Source organism: Hemicordylus capensis, chromosome 5, assembly GCF_027244095.1.
Source record: "Hemicordylus capensis ecotype Gifberg chromosome 5, rHemCap1.1.pri, whole genome shotgun sequence".
Classification (NCBI taxonomy): domain Eukaryota; kingdom Metazoa; phylum Chordata; class Lepidosauria; order Squamata; family Cordylidae; genus Hemicordylus; species Hemicordylus capensis.
The window spans coordinates 245027264-245041123 of NC_069661.1; positions in this window are offsets into that span (position 1 = coordinate 245027264).

Below are 13860 nucleotides of genomic sequence, written 5' to 3' on the forward strand. Positions count from 1 at the left end.
GCGTTTTCCTTGGCAAGAATGCATGCCCAGGGATCTGAGCACAGGCTACTAGTGATATAGCTGAAAAGGAGTAAGAGTTCCTGAGTATACACCCTTGCTTTGTAAATTCAAAATGCTTTGGTGGATCAGATGGATTCTGGTAGGGGGAAAAATAGGCCATGCAAACAGGCTTGGCCCAAGCTATTGTGGCACCTGAGGCCAGGCACCAAATGCTGCCTCGCCCCATGACCCTGACATGAGCCAATCCCCTTTCAAAACTGGCCCTTGCAAGCTTTGAAAGTGGTGTGAGAGGAGGGAAGGTTGCTAACAGCCTCTCCTCCTTGTGCTTCTTGCAAGCTTGGAGGAGAGGTGCTCCTTGCAGAGTTTGCAAAGATCAGATTGGTTCCAAACAGGGATTGCAGTAGCGGTGGTGGTGGTGTGGCTTCTTGCCACCCTGCCCATGTCCCAATAATCTGCCGCCTGAGGTGACTGCCTCATCTTGCCTCATCAAAGGGCCGCTCCTGCATGCAAGACTTAGGCAGCCCTCCACTCCAGTCGTGTCCAACCACCTCTTTTAAAATTCAGCTTAGTTGAAGGCCTCTGCTCATGGGAATTGCTTTCTTCCATTTCTTTCTGTGATGGGACATTTCAGAGTCTGCAACTACTTTGTTTGGCTGGCCATGCAGTTGATTCTCTTTCCCTTAAATTAGCTCTCAGAACCGTACAGGTCAACAGAATCTTCCTCTGTATCAAAGAGCACTCCCGAAAGATCTGCGGAGGGAGCGCCTGTGATTTCCTCAACCCAGCGGGGGTCTGCAGAACTCGCTTCCATCTTCCAAGGGTTAACGGTAACCTATAATAATAATTTTGTGGCACACGGAGCCACACACACACCAAACAAAATGCTTCTTTTTTATGCATTAGCTATTTCCAGAGGCCTAATTTAGGTTTTGTATCAAAATGGATATCACAAACACTCTTGTTTCCTGCTGGGAAGGAAAGTGCTACCAAGAGACCTCTCTTCCTCGGGTATTCTTACGGGGCAAGAAAGAAATGGCAGGAAAAAAGGGAGCAATTTTGGATATGCTGAAGGGGCAAGCCCCAGGGAGGGGCAAGGAGTGGGCTGCAAAACGCAGCAATGGCTTCCCAGGATTGTTATCTGCAAGCCTGACCTTTTGCTCCCGTGTAGTGAATAAGAAGGCAATCTCTTGTATCAAGTACAGAAAAGGTGAGTAGTTTTCAAGGGCTGTAATTTGGGAAGCACACAGAATCCGTGTCACTTTAATAGCAGTGAATGTTCAATAGTGTTAGGAAAGGCACATACAATAGGTAGCACAGACAGCTCTGCTTAACACACAGCTTTGTTTGTTTGTCGCTGTTCGGGAACAGCTGGGGTTCAAGCCAAAAGCCCCTGGCTCTGTGTACTGTTACCCTTGGTAGTGAGCCACCATGGTCTACAGACTGGAGCATCTGCCTGGGCTAGGGGTTCTCAAACTTGGGTCCTGCATTCCCTGTAACAGGCATTCCCAGGTGTTGTCGACGGCAACTCCCATCATTCCCAGCTGCAATGGCTTTTGGCTTTTGGCTGGGGATTACCATCTGGGAATCTCTGCTTGGGTCCTCAGATGTTGTTGGACTACAACTCCCATCATTCTCAGCCATAAGGGCCTTTGGCTGTCGTGGCTGGGGATGATGGTAGTCATAGTCCAACAACATCTGGGGCCCCAGGACTGACAACCCTTGCCCTAAGCAGTATAGGGCTTCCTGTTATTGGAGTGACTCTGCCTATTGAGGCTGTCCATTGGCTGTCTTCAACAGGAAGGGCTCTGAGTTGGGGAATCACCCCTGACTCCCATTCAGTGGCTGCCCGTGGCGCATCTCTGACTGGGACGGTGGACTTGGCTGGCTGGCAGTGACAACCAGGCTTTCTTGCGGCCAGAGGAGGAAGTCCTGCCGAAGCTCCCCTGCCCCCTAGGACTGTCAGTCAAGCTCGCGGAGCAAGCATGTGCCCCAAGCCACACCCCATGCACCTGATGTTGGATGTGGGGGATGTGGCCAGTTCCGGGGAGGGGGCCAGTCAGCCCCTGCAGTTTCCCCAGGCAGTGGCTCTCTGAATCACTGACTGGGATCTCCTTTTCCTGCCTCTGCGCATATCTGGGGGAATATGACTGGGAAACTCTGCAGGAGCCGACTGGCCCCATCTGCCATGCCCCCTGCATCTGATTTCAGACACAGGAGGCATGGCTACTGCCCAGGAGAAAGTCTGTTCAGACCCTCTGCCATCCGCCCTAGTCACTAGGGAATGAAATGCTGGCAAGTGCTTTGTTCGATGGCTCTGTGTGTGTGGGGGGGGGCAAGGGGATGCCCTGGGCGATGATAGGGTGGTGCCTTGGCGGCCCACCCAGACCCTGGCAGCTGAGGGATGGCCGTTCCCCCTTGCTCCATCACGCCCCTGCTTGGGTGATCCAGGCTGCTGCTCATAGAAGCGCTGGCCATGATGGTTATGGTGCTTTCCCCTTCAGACCAACAGCACCATAACTGTGAGTGCCCAGTTGGAGGGGGTGAGTGACAGCTCTGGGGCGGGACTTCCTCTCTGCTGCAGCTCCTGTAGCCCTGTGCATCTGCACCCTCAGCAACATCTGGGCTAAAAGTGCCTGAAAAATGTGGAATTTGAGAGAGAGAGAGAGAGGTATAGGTATTTACTGAATGGGAGTCTATGACTTTTTCTTCAGTTCATTATTTCTATTACATGTAGAGTTCCATCAATGCATCAAAAGTACCAACTGATGGAATTTGTGCCAGTTTAGCCATCACGGTCACTTTTGGTGAACACAATATGTCTGTGCAAGCAGGCTTGTACATGACCATAGGAACACAAGAAGCTGCCTTATACTGAGTCAGACCACTGGTCCATCTAGCTTAGTATTGTCTACACACTGGTGCTGTTATGAGCCTATGTGGCTGCAGTGTGTATGTGTGAATTCTGGAACCACCATGTGTGCAATGAGGGGGAAAGGAGAGGTAAGGGAACTACTCAGCGTTCTCCCACCACGACACATTAACCACCAGGTCCTGTATATAGGAAACCAGAGCTCCATAGTGCAACCATATGTATTTATTTTATTTTTTGTTTACAAAAAATGTAAAACAATTAAGTTAACATTAATTAAAACAGTTAAAACAATTAAAACCACGCAACACCAACTGTCTGGTTTTAAACAGGATGTCTTCAGTTTTTAAAAGTGCATTGAAGACATCCCTTTTAAATCAGACAGTTGGTGTTGCGTGGTTTTAATTGTTTGAACTGTTTTAACTTTAAGTTTTTAACTTACATAGAGGTCAAACCCCACATCTCTGCAGGGAGCGCATTCCAAAGCTTAGAAGTGGCAACTGAGAAAGCTGGGCAAGCTGGTGGCAACTGCAGGAGGACCTTCCTAGATGACCTTAATAAATGGGACTTCATGCAGAGGGAGGTGCTCTCTTAAGTTCCCAAGATCTTATTTATGTATTTACATTGATATCCTGCTCTTCATCCAAGGAGAACATAAGAACAGCCCTGCTGGATCAGGCCCAAGAATGCCCATCTAGTCCAGCATCCTGTTTCACACAGTGGCCCACCAGATGCCGCTGGAAGCCACAGGCAGGAGTTGAGGGCATGCCCTCTCTCCTGCTGTTACTCCCCAGCAACTGGTACTCAGACTCACTCCGCCCCCGAGGCTGGAGGTGGCCTTCAGCCCTCCGACTAGTAGCCGATGATAGACCTCTCTTCCATGAAGTTATTCAAACCCCTCTTAAAGCCATCCAGGTTGTTGGCTGTCACCACATCTCGTGGTAGAGAATTCCACAACTGGATTATGCGTTGTGTGAAAAAGTACTTCCGTTTGCTGGTCCTAGATTTCCTGGCAATCAATTTCATGGGATGACCTCTGGATCTAGTGTTATGGGAGAGGGAGAAGAATTTCTCTCTCACCACTTTCTCCACACCATTCATGATTTTATAGACTTCTATCATGCCTCCCCGCAGTCGTCTTTTTTTCTAAACTAAATAGCCCCAGGTGGTGTAGCCTTGCCTCTTAAGAAAGGTGCTCCAGGCCTGGAGTGGTGTACATGGTTATGTTTATCCTCACATCAACCCTGTGGGGTAGGTTATGCTGAGACATGGGTGACTGGCCAAGAATCAACCACCGAGTTCCATGGCTAAATGGAGATTTTCTCTCAATCTCCCCGGTCCTAGTCCAGCATTCTATAACCACTACACCAACCTGGATCAAAGCCATTTAGGAATTTATAGGTAAATAGCTGGGCTGGGTGCAGAGCATCTGCGCCTTTAGTTCTCCCCCATTCCCCTGCCCCCATTGCTCCCCCCACACACACCATGCTCCTACCCCCAGTGCCCCTGCCTTGTGGTCAGCAGGTGGGCCGGAGAGGGAGGCTGAGCTGCCCACTTCTCCACCCGCCCACCACCATTGTCTTCTTCCCTCCGCTGGAGCTCCTGCCTTTTGGCTGGCTGGCGGGCCAGAGAGGGAGGCTGCACCACCCTTGACATTGCCTGCTGCTTGCCCACGATTCCCCCCAGCACTCTTTCCTTTGGGCCGGCAGGTGGGCTGGAGAGGGTTGCCACCATTGCTATTTTCTCCCCCATCCCTGTGGCTAATCGGCAGCTGCTCACGAATTCTTGTGAGAGCTGCCATGCATGGGATTAGCTATGGGTACGTCTTAGAGAAATAAATATATAGATAACCAGAATATAGTCTGGCTTCTCCTCTCCAGTCCTTAATTCTATGTGGGCAATATTAGTTTGTTTTGCCACAATCCACTGGGCAGTTCTCTTCCACAACCTTCATGAAAATGAACAAGGCTCATGTACAGGAGATCATCCCAGTCTGATATTGTGCCATTTCTGTTCAAGGAAGTGTGTGTGTGTGTGTGTGTGTGTGTTCTATTTGGGAGGGAGACCATAGAGCTGCTGTGGGATCTGAGGCTGTATTGCACCCCATAGAATTCAATGGACTCATTAAGATGGAGCCAGGTTTTATGCATTATTCATAATATGCATTCACAGCATGCATCCTGTTTACTGTGAATGCTTAGTCAGAATCGTTTGCATGCTCTATTATGGACCTATAAAGTGCAATGCATTTGGGTACATTTTGTGCATTATGCTCCATCCATTTTTTCCAGCATACTATGATCCTGGGCAGGTGGGAACGGCATTTAAACAATAATGTGCAATTGTAGATTATGGTTTTGATGGGGAAAGAAAAGATAAAATACACATGCATAATAAAAACTCCAAGTGAAAAGTAAGTATTGCATATGGAAAACTGCCAGGAGTTTGAAATTTAGTGTTTCTTTTCTTTTGTAAAGATTTGCTCAATTTCAGAGCTGCTTCAACTTGTTATAAAATTCCTGAAAGGAAACTGGTGGGAGTCTACATGGGGCGACCCACTCTGGGCGCTGCCCCCAGCTATTTCTTGGTACGGAAATTGTGGGTGGTGTGTGCCTAGCCCAAAGCGTTCTCCTGGCTTCTTCTCTTGGGTGAAGTGAGGAAGGAAATGCTTGGTAAGAGTGTGGCACTGAGGCTGGTCCTGTGGTTTCCTGGGGAACTAGAAGTTGCTTCCTGTTTCAACCAGCAAAATGACCATCTGGGTTTCGTAATGCTGCTAAGGGTAATAGGGTAGAGTTGGAGGGAAAAGAGAAGCAGAGGGAGAACTTGAGGAAGGAGAGCTGCTTGGACATGGAAAGAACGCCATAGGGCAGGGGTTCTCCAACTTGACTTGCTAGAAGTTGTTGGACTACAACTCTCATCTCCCCAGGCACAACCATGGTGACTGGGGATGATGGGAGTTGTAGTCCATCAACGTCTGTAGATCCAAGTTTGAGAATCCCTGTCAGAGGGCAGAATGGAGCCCTGTTGCCCACCCCTTCGTATGTGCACCAGCATTCCAATAGGCCAGTGGAGGGAATGGGCGGCCCTTGTGTTTCTGGTATTCTCATCTTGTTTGCTCTCAATCAAGGAATACAACCATATTCATTAAAATAAAGGGAGGAAAGGACAGCAGCATGCCATCAACTGGGGGGAAACTGACCCCAAAATGTTCTAAAATGTCTTGGCGGTGTAGAGTTTTTGGCTAACCCATTCCTGAATCCAGGCCAGCTTTTGAATGGAGCTTTAGTTTCTTGTGTTCCAGTCCTGGAGTAGAGGCAGGGCTAACAAACAGCCAGCAGCAAGAGCACGGAAAAACAGTCTGCATTTGCCTTTCTGTACATAATATCTCTTTCATTAAACTGTTAATATTCCTGATTCAACTCCTTGCCTTGCCCTTGCATAACACAACTCTTTCCCTTGGAGTCTACAGGGAGCTCTCTCAAAATGGCTCCCAGTTATATCCCTCCCAATTTTACTTGCCGCTCCAAATTCAGCACTTGTTGCAGCGAACTTGTGCAATAGTCACAATTAGCTGAGGTTGGACTGGGACCCTTGTCTCCTTGGAAGTGTTATTGCTCAAGATAGAACTGCCTGGGCCCTGTGACTAGTGGGGTGATGGAACCCACTTAAGTGACAAATGTTGTCAATGATACCTGGCATTTGCTGGACCAATAGTTACATTCTCACTGCCTTTCCGCAAAACTGTCTAAAATTAGTTTGTAGGACTCTCTAAGACGATATAAAGGGACTGTATTTGATGTCTGATTTATTGCACTGCATGCAATTGATTCTGCAGACTCTCGTGTGTGAGAGGAAGTTTGTTCACCAAACTCTGTTGGTTGAGAAAAGCAAATCCTTAACATCGGCCCAAAAGCTCCACAAAGATTCCAACTTATAGAGGCCATCCTCACGATGGGGAGAAACCAGAGCCCAGCCTGGTTTCCCCCCATCATGAGAACCACCAGGCTTGCAGCGAGCCTGGTGATTCTCTGGCGGCTAGCTTGCCAAAGTAGCCCTCCCCTTCAATGAGGTTAGCAGAGCGAGCCTGCCGCTAACCTCATTTTAGTGATTGTGAGTTGCCACGGTGCAGCTCTGTGCTGCAGCGACTCATGAGGAGACCCCCGCTGGGAGGCTAAAACAAGCCTCCCGGTCTCGGGGGTCGCCCCAGGATGTCCCGTGCACTTGCGCAGGGCATCCTGGGACTTCCAGGGGCCTGGGGCCCCCTATCCCCACAGCCCCTAGGTGTTTGATCGTGTGCAGGGAAAGTGGTCTAAGCCTGCTCTCCCTGCACAAGCCCTTCAGGCTCTCCACTCTGCCCGTGTGGGAGAGCCTCACAGTGGATTGTTTTCAACACCAAGGAAGTCTTCCCTGGATGGCTTGCATTTCCCACAAAACATAAAATGCTAAATACAGCAGGAAATAAGGAATTCGAATACACAATATCAATGCATTTTCTATTTCAGATATGAGGGCCAATGTAAATGGTACTTGAAATACAGAGTTCAAGTATATGAATTTCTAGTACTGCTCTGTCCTGCATTCAAATCACATGGAGGGTGAAATGTGGTGATTGCAGACACAGGTTGTTTTCGGCATGTATGCAAGCAACAAGGTTTGTGTACACAATGGAGGAATTAGTAAACGCATAGCATTCAAGAAGCATCATTGTTGCTGTTTTTTGCCGAATCAGACTCCAGGTCCAACTAGCTCAGTAATGTCTATGCTGACTGGTAGAGGGTCTCCAGTTTTTCAGGCAGCGGTGTTTCCCAGCCCTATGTGGAGCTGCCAGGGATTGAACCTGGGTTCTTCGGACACTCTTCCACTGAGCTGCCCTTCCATTTCCAATGTCACAATAAAAACCCTTTTGCATTTCTTTCTGCTTTGAAAACAGATGCAGGAGTGGAGCTGGTCTTCACATTTGAATGTAGAGTGCTTTGATAAACATCTGCACCAAATTTCTTTCTGCTGTCTTCATCTTCGGCACTTAATTGCGCTGTAGTAGCAGCCCGTCCTAACGAGCCAAGGAGGTGCCGAATGAGGCACAGCTGCCTCTAGTTCCCGGCCGCTCTGGTTGTTCTTCTCTCTCTCATCCTGCCCTGCTCCAACTTTAGTAAGAGCCATGCTGCTGCAGGCTGGCCATTTGTCAGATAGGAAGGCACTTGCTAGGCAATAAGAACATAAGATGCTGGTCTACAACTCCCATAATCCCTGACTATTGGCCACTGTGGTTGGGGATTATGGGAGGTGTAGTCCAAAAACAGCTGGAGGGCCAAAGTTGAGCATCCCTGATCTAGTCCACCATCCTGTTTCACACAGTGTCCTTCCAGATGCCTCTAAGAAGCCCACAGGCAAGAGGTGAGGGGCATGCCCTCTTTCCTGCTGTTGCTCCCCTGCAACTGGTATTTAGAGGCATCTTGCCTCTGAGGCTGGCAGTGGCCTATAGCCACCAGACCTAGTAGCCATTGATAGACCTGTCCTCCATGAATTTATCCAAGCCCCTTTTAAAGCCATCAAGGCTAGTGGCCATCCCCATATCCCGTGGCAGAGAATTCCATAGAAAAATTATGCACTGTGTGATGAAGTACTTCCTTTTGTCAGCCCTAAATTTTCCGACCTTCAGTTTCTTGTGATGGCAATATGAAGACTGAAAGGAAATGTTTTACTACTAGGCATGTGCTATCACCCTCCAGATCAAAACGCTGAGTGTGACCTGGAATTGGAGAAGTAAATCAGAGAAGTGTCAAAGAGAAGCAGAACTGTAATAATGGGTGACTTCAATTACCCTCACATAGACTGGGCAAATTCATGTGCGGGTATTGACAGAGAGAGCAAATTTATAGACGTGCTAAATGATTGTGCCTTAGAACAGTTGGCTGCGGAACTCACCAGAGAGAAGGAGGCCTTAGACTTAATCGTGAGTGGTGCCCAGGACCTGGTGTGAAATGTTGTAGAACCATTGGGGAACAGTGACCATAGTGTGATCCAATTCACCTTATATGCGTGTGGAGCATTGCCAAGGAAGTCCATCACAGTCTTCTGAAGTGTGTTGGACTTCAGAAGAGGAACTCCTCAAAAATGAGGGGACTGGTAAAAATGAAGCTGAAAAGGAATGTCAGGAGGGTCAAATCACTCCAGAAAGCATGGGACTTATTTAAAACCACAATAATAGAAGCTCCATTAGAATGTATACCAGGAGTGTAGGGAGGCTGGCCGTGGCCTGTGTGCAGCTGCTGCTGTGGCCCCCTGGCCCCGCTCCCCACATCAGACGGAGAGGCCCAGCTAGCCATGGCCCCGCGTCTGACATCAGACGGGGGGACGTGGTCTCCCTCCCAAACAGTACTGCACGGCCCCATTTGGAAGATCAGCCCACACTGCGTTTGGCAGTGGAGGCCAAAGCAATCCTCCCTCTTTAAAGGCAGGGAGAGCCATGCTGTGCAGCCCCGTTTGTGGGGGGAGATCAATCGGCCCCACTGTGTTGGCAGCAAGACCAGGAGCTGGGAGAGTCAATACGGCCACTCTGCCAACTCAGCACGGGCTGATTTTGGCCCCAAATGGGGCCTCATGGCCCCGTTTGTGACCAAAATAACACCCCCGCATCTGACCTCAGATGCAGGGTGTGTGTCTGGGGCTGTGCTCGCAGCCCCCGACTGGTGGCGGCCCGGGTTCTTTGGACCCATTTGCCAAAGGTGGCTCCGCCCCTGATGTATACCAAGAAGGAGGAAAGGTACCACCAAGTTCAGGAGGATGCTAGTGTTGCTAAAAATAGAGTCAGGGAAGCGATAAAAGGGAAGAAGACTTCCTGCTGTAAATGGAAGTCCTGCCCAAATGGAGAGAACAGAAAGGAACATAAACTCTGGCAAAATAAATGCAAGGAGACAGTAAGGTGCAAGGAGACCTTATTACAAGGAGTAATGCACGCAAAAAGAGAGTTTGAAGAGCATATAACAACAAAATATTAATATACCTCTTTTCAACAAAGTTTCCAAAGTGGCTTACATAGATAAATAAATAAAAAAGATGACTCCCTGTCCCCAAAGGGCTCACAATCTAAAAAGAAACATAAGATGGACACCAGCAACAGTCGCTAGAGGTTCTGTGCTGGGGGTGGATAGGGCCAGTTACTCCCCCTCCCCTAAATAAAGAGAATCACCATTTAAAAAGGTGCCTCTTTGACCAGTTAGCAGTCAGCTCTGCCTGTCCCTCTGGCAGAACAGATATCACTTCAGAGAACGCTACCTTGGTGATCCTGGACTTCAGTATGCCTAAATTTGGCTTCATGGACCTCCCAACATCGTTGGCGCCACAAGATCGTTGTGCACCACAACAGCTGACTCCTCCCCAGCACTGCCTAACAGCCTATCTAGATGCTGCATGACATCCGCAACCTTCGCACCAGGCAGGCAAGTCTCCATGTGGTCTATATGCGGGTCAGAAACCCATCTCTCTATGCCCCTAACGATTGAATCACCCACTACTAGGAGACCCCCAAACCCCGGAGGAGTTGATTAACCACTATTGATTGATTAATTAATTAAGCAATGATTAACCAGCCCATAGTGCTCTACCTGATGGATTACCAGCCTGCAGGCAGTGCAACTCTCATTAATGCTGAAGCAGGAAAGAGAGGAGAAATCTGAGCTGCCAGGAACCAGAGGCAGCTGCACCTGGATGTGTCGCTGACTTGCTACTGCTCTGTTGGGAAACAGAATGAGATTTGATACAAAAGCAAAATATAACACAATGCAGTATCTCTCTTGGACACAGAGGGCCCTCCCACACATTATATGAATAACATGCAAGGTCTGACATGATTTTTATTGTCTATATTGGAGCCGTGAAGAGGGACCAATCCAGATTGGGACTGTGGCATGAAGGAGGGGAACTTTAATCCCTTTCCCTTACTGTGGTCCCAACATGGATCAGTCCTTCATGGCTGTTATTTGTCCCTGAAGGAAAGCTCCATTGGTGCTGATGGGAACTTCCCTTCTGGAGAAAATAGCAATCCCCAGGATTCCTAATTTGGGTTGGGACTTGGGACCATGACGAGGACAAAGAGTTAAATCTCCCTTGGCCCAGTTCCATCTTGGATCAACTCCCCCCTGCAATTGCTATTTAGATAATCGTAATTAAGCACATCAGGCCAAGTATGCTCTTAACATGGTATTAACATATTAGCCTCTGAGAAATCAGAATGGAGGCGGGTGTGCATGCAGAGGACAGCATCCTGCATATCAAATATGAACCCACTTGCCTGTTTTCAAGAGCAACAGGAAAGATGTAAAAACAGAGTGCAATATTTCCTTGGAAATGTTTTTTGCTAATTTCAAGGAGCATCCACTCTGTGATCCTTCTAAATGTCTCATACGCTCATTCAGTTATGCATCGCATAAAAGTATCCAGAGTGCTAAACAAGCAGGTTGGCATGCACCTGGCTACCTGAGGGGTCAATGTTGTTCTCTGTTTTATTGTTTTGCCAGTCCACACAGTGGCTTTCATGAGGGTCTGATTTTGTTTGCTGTGTCCCTGATTAACATGGAATTTGAGAAGGGGGTGCCTGCTTGGGGAAGCAGATCACTTCACCAAGACAAAGCATAGCAAGATGCAGAACAATGCTTTTGGACTTATATTTGGATTTAAATTTGGATTGCTTTATCCAAATGTATAGAAATCCTTAGAGATTTGTATCTCGGGCACTTTAGAAGTGTGCTACATAAATAGAATAAATAAAACAAAGAAAGAATTTGTATGTTATCACAAGCAGCAGCAACATGAGAGCCATTGTGTTATGATAAGCATTCCTGAAGTTTTGAAGAACAGCAATCACCACGTCAGGCATGTGTGTTTTCCTCCATGACAGCTTTGCTGGTCCCCAGGGTGCTTGCATGGATGTCAGTGACCATGTTAGGGAGTCAGCACATGCAATATCTTGTGCATTAATAAATGGCTTCACATTAATGAAAACCTTGCTTGAAGTGCATGAGAAGCATCTGTGTTCCAGTGGCTCCCATGTGGTAGAGCTAACATATAAATTAGGCCCTAGTTTCATTCCTTTGTAGAGAATGTTGAAGTAGATTGTGACAGCCCATGTGAAATACCAAATGCACTTTATTTGCTTCTGCAATAATGACAAAAGGACAAGAATCTACATGGCCTCGTGTTACTCTTGTTCTAGGAAGATGCCTTAGAAACCAAGCCTTATAGGTTTTGTTGCTTATTTAATATGTCTGTCACCAATTTCTTGGAAAATTTTGAAATCTCAATAATTTTTTTGTGACAAATTTTCACCCATTTCCCCACACATTCTTTTGCTCAATTAGCACCTCCGAGTCAATTGCTGGTGCTAGGTGTGAGTTCATTAGCAAAACGTCAGTGAAGATCTACCCCACTGCATCCATAGAAAATCTGCTTGAAAACATATTGGACACAGTTCTCGAGCCATTTAATTTAGAGGAACCCTACTGGCTTCATTCATCCTTTTGACTGCAGTCCTAAAGACCCAATTTGTGCTGGCCACATTTCCTTCTTCATTTCATCCATATTTCTGCAGTTAATTTCTTTTTGTTATTTAAAGACTCGAGTGATCACTGAAGGAAGATTAAACAAAAAGGAGGAAAAAACAGAATTAGAAAAGAAGCATGGAGCTAAATTGGACAATACCTCTCCCTGATCTAACCCATATGGGTGGAGGGGATTGTGTGCAGGCGCATCTGCTCTGCCTGCCTCTGACCATCCTCACAGGGTTATAACATTCAAATCTAGCCTATGTGCCTCAAATCCAAAATTTCTCATATAAAATCCCATAAACGACCATGTCACCTGAGCTTATGCACTTTGGACTTCATGTACATGGACCATACTGGAGTGCTAAAGCTCTATGTGAACACCTAGAGATGTCAGAGACAAGGCAGATGTGCTTTCATTCTCCTGCATGCATATGGATTGGATCATGCCAGCGGCCAGTTGCCTGAGAAGTGAATAGGCAATGAAACTGGCTCTTCAGAATCCTGGAGTGAATGTTGGTACATTCATCACCACTTGCACTGTATTTATTAAAAGATCTCTCTGCACTTTCTCTTTTTTGGCTTGTCTGCGATTTGTGCATGAAATTCCTCTAGCAACATATCAACCTGATCAGTGGTTTTCAGACTTTCTTCCTTGAGGGAATCCTCCCTGCATCCATTTGCTTGCTGAGGCACCCTTTGCATGCCTGCATCAGAATTTCTGTGCATTGCAGAGTATGTTGGTCCCTAGTCTGTTCACATGGGGTGTTCACTTTTGCCCTGCATGAACCTGGGATCCGCTCAGCAGCCCTGCAGCAGCTCTTCCTTGCAGAGGAAATTCACTTGGAACAGGCAAGAGAGAAGTTTGTTCTCCATTCCTCACCTTTTTCTTGAGAAACCCCTGATCAGCCCTTGTGGAAATGCAGAGCTCCTTGGAACCCAGCCCAAGAGCCCCTGCACGAGAGTAATGTTAATTCTCCAACTATTCTGTATGTGGCAACCTGCAGGGAAGACCCACAAATATGGTTTGTGTGAGTTTCCCCCACTTCTGTGAGCTTTCCCTCCATGTACCATTGTTTTTATGAACATCATTTATTACAGCAATGCGAGTTCAAGATTGCGCCGAACTTTGGGGAGCAGTTAATGCAGTTCAGGCACAACTTATCCTTTGGTTTGGCTTAGTCCAGACTGCCGAGCTTTCGTATGGCAGGCCTACCTCTCGCCTCGCTAGTGTTCCCACCGTTTGTCACCGTTTCTCTCCTGGGCAATGTGAATTGTGATGGTTTAAAGTGTGCGGCAGTGCATTGGGCACGCATCTTTTTGTGCGATTCGCCATATGATGTGGAAAATAAAAATAACTCATTTCCTGCTGTTTGCGATTATTCCTTGGAAACCTACAGCAGTTTTATTTAACATTCACAATGGGTAGCTTCAGGGGTCCCCCCGCCCGTT